General features: G+C 31.7%; 1 long non-coding RNA gene across 1 annotated transcript; it reads right to left on the bottom strand.

Annotated features, from left to right (window-relative positions):
• Nucleotides 1-1,098: 1,098 nt before the first annotated feature.
• LOC137933009 (uncharacterized) lies at nucleotides 1,099-2,772 on the bottom strand. The gene is made up of 3 exons (XR_011109112.1): nucleotides 2,697-2,772; nucleotides 2,181-2,316; nucleotides 1,099-1,971 (listed from the first exon to the last, which is right to left on the bottom strand). It is a non-coding gene; the product is annotated as an uncharacterized lncRNA (long non-coding RNA).
• Nucleotides 2,773-3,624: the final 852 nt, after the last annotated feature.

The raw sequence follows: 3,624 nt of genomic DNA, 5'->3' as shown, positions 1-3,624 counted from the left end.
AATATATTGTTGATTAGAAATAAAAACTTGTTAAAAATGAAGTCGTGTTAATTTAACTTAAAAAAGAGACATTACTTTCTGGTCCCTCTAATACATTTCAAGAAGGCTTGAACGAATTCAGGCTTTATTTTTTGCGTTGAATGTGCTTTAGACTTCAAGATTTGTATGAAAATTTGAATGTTAGTTGTAAAAATAAAACTAATGCTGCAATGGATCCAAAAAACTTTTGAAAATATAAAATTATTATTTTAAAATGTTATGCAAAACTAACGAGATTCAGTATAAGAATAATATAATCGGAGTGGCACAGACTTTTATATAACTTTGTCGTTAACTGGTAGTTCATAGCTTTGTGACTTGAAAATTAGCGCGGAGAGTGTTTTTTGAAACCACAGAAACAAGATACACAGCGAATATTCTTTGTCATGTAAGAGCGTACTTCTTTTATTATTCAAATCGGTACGGATACAGTGTACAAATTCATAACGAACAAAGCAGTTAAGGAAAATAGCAATCCTTTATTTAATTTAAAAATATTTAAATTAGCTTGTTCCTAGAATGATGCTCTTTACTGCGACCACAAATCATAAATTGATGATAAAAAAAAATTATTACGATATTAGGTTTTATAACCACACTACTTATCATATTAACGAAATATGTCATCATTTAAATAGTTCAAACGCTAAGATTTTATTTCCAACAAGTGATTTGATTGCTCAAAGTCAATAGTTTCCTTATCAAGAAATTTGTCATTTTTGAAATACAGTTCTATTTCTTGTAAAGTTCTCTCTTTCGTTTCAGGCAAATAAAACCAAAAAATCAATAGACATAATAAGGCGATCGAACTGTTTAATAGAAATACCCCGTGATAACCAATTGTATCGAACATTATTTGTGCGTATTTAATAGACAAAAAAGTTCCAAGACCGCAAACGGCGCCGCTTATAAATATGCAATAAAGTTTTATTTCTAAGGGGTAAATTTCTGATATTAATACTTCAATTACTGCCAACGGCCCCGCGTTCGCGATTACTAAGTAAAAAGCCAGAAGCGAAACGCAGATCCAGGAAAAATATATGTTATTGTTTGGCTTAAAGTAAATGCAAATACTCAGCGCTATAAGAGAAATATTTGCAACCAGACCTAATGTAAATAAAATAGGTCTCATATTAAATTTTTTAAAAAGAAAACATGGCAAAACAGATCCTGCGATTAAACATCCGTCAACAACTAAAGTGTATAATAAAATATTTGAGCTTCCAGTTATTTCTTGTAGCATAGTTAACGCCATAGTGCAATATAAAATTTTGCTGCCGACAACTCTATAAATACAAATAAGACAAGACAAAACCGAAATCTTTATCATTGATTTTTGGGAAAACGCCTTCACTGTCCGCTTAAAATGTGAATAAATCGTTGTTGTTTGCTGAGATTTTTCGTTTTGTTTCTGTCTTTCTAAATCGACAAGTAATTTTAATTCCGCTTCAGAGGAGTCAGTACGACCGTGTAGTTTTCTGAACGCAACCTCACACTCCTCAAACCGACCTTTAAATGCTAACCAAGATGGACTTTCAATAAAGAAAAATGGCAATAAAGCGGATAAGATTGCGGGAATTAAGCCTATTAAAGCCACTGTTCGCCAGTGCAATAAAATACACAAAATGTGTCCTAGTGACGTCCCAATTGACGGCCCAACATTTGCAACTATGTTTCCAAAAATAGCTCTCACTCTGGGAGATGCATATTCTGCTGAGGAAATATACGATACTATAGAAACTGCGCCGAAACTACATCCGACGATGACTCTCGAAATAGCAAATGTAGTAAAATCTTTACCGTAATAGACCATAAGCCATGTGATTATAACAGGAAACGTAAGAGTTGTGATTGATCGCCGTCGACTGAGTTTTTCCATTAACAATGCAGCCAAAGCTAAGCCGGATGGACACGTTATGTTAATTATTGAAGCTGAAAAAAACAATTACATTAGGACTTCTTGCTATAAGCAATCTTACAGTCGGTATACGTTGTTTTGCATAAAAATACTATTTTGCAATCAAAGTGCCATAGAAGAATTCTTTTTTATTTAGACACAATTTAATTAATTACGATTGATTTATTCTTATCAATAAAGATCGTTAAAAAGATTTAAAGTTCAAATCACTAAAAAAAATTACCTATCCAGGACACGTTGTCATCACTCAAAGACATTTGGTCGTCTTTCCCACGCAAAGAATTTATCATGCCGGACATCTGCCCGAAGACAAACCCGTCGGATATGCCGCATAATGTTAATCCGAACATAATAACTATCTGCAAAGAAGTGACGAAAGTTAAATTAAAATTATACATTTTTTATGTTTTTAAAATACATAGGAATGAATTATTATAATTAATACCTTAGTTCTAATAATGCAATCTTTCATATTGTATTATTCTAAATTGTGGACATGGTAAACGATTATTTTTCTTCTTTCTGTCGATGGACGCCCACTGCAACGCGTAGGGCACCCCCAATGATCGCCATTCAGCGTCTTCCCGTTAAGGACGCAGCAAAAGACCGGTTGTCTTGGCGACCTTTGGCACAAGCCCAATACAGTGGGTGCCTATCGGCTGATATAATCATAATGATGTGAATATACTGGATGATGAATGAAAGACATTATAGAAAATAGTCAAAAAAGATTAAATACCTTCCGAAATGTTTCTATACTCATCATAATGTCGAACTTTTATTAGCTCTTAAAATCCAAATAACTCGAAGAAAACATTAGCTCACTGACGACTTCTGTCGAAGGATTAACATTTTTATATAAATAACATTAGGCGGATTCAACCACTGGAACGCGTATTTTCGTTAACTGTAAGCCGTAACTAAACCAAACCGACCGTAAACAAATGACCAAAAAACAGACCGAACTAAAAACGAAGTATGATATGAAAGGGTCGTTAATAACAATTATTTTCCTAACATCATCTTCTGTTTTATTCGGTTAATCTTTTTTAATTATAATTAGAGATACACAACATGTATGTATTTACATTTGCGCATAAAGTGCAAGCAATTTCTCGAATTTAAAAGTAATGACCTAGGTAACCAGACAAATACTATCTTAACCATATCTCAAGGTACTTGACCATTTTATCTCTGATATCTTTCGTAAGCTCTAAAACTACCCCTGCGATTTTTAATAATATTCGGCAAATCAATTAATATTTGGCCTAAAATAAATTAACACTTTCTGTAACAAAAATAATAAATTATCAATTTTGAAATTAAAAAACAGAACAAGCGCTGAAAAAATATTAAAAGTACTAAATAAAAAAAGAAGTTAACATTACGTACATAAAATTAATCATCACACATTACATCATGTCAGAAAATATTGAATTTAAGCACCTTTTTTATTTTATAATATTATAAGGAATTTAATATAAGAAAATGAATATAGATAAATTGTTATATCACAAAATATATCGTTGTTTTCACCTACTCCACGTATGAAACCATTCGTAATTTGTTCGATATATAAGGATTCAAAGTGCTGTTACAAATAATAACGGAGACATCTAAATAATATATTGTTTAGTAAGTATTTACTTGTTCTATTTATAATTAAC

Source organism: Battus philenor, unplaced genomic scaffold (genome assembly GCF_028537555.1).
Source record: "Battus philenor isolate CCGP_79_NKW_IND1 unplaced genomic scaffold, ilBatPhil1.0.hap1 SCAF_12, whole genome shotgun sequence".
NCBI classification, from domain to species: Eukaryota; Metazoa; Arthropoda; class Insecta; order Lepidoptera; family Papilionidae; genus Battus; species Battus philenor.
Note: the sequence above shows the minus strand (reverse complement) of the source record. Positions and strands in the feature narration are given on the sequence as shown.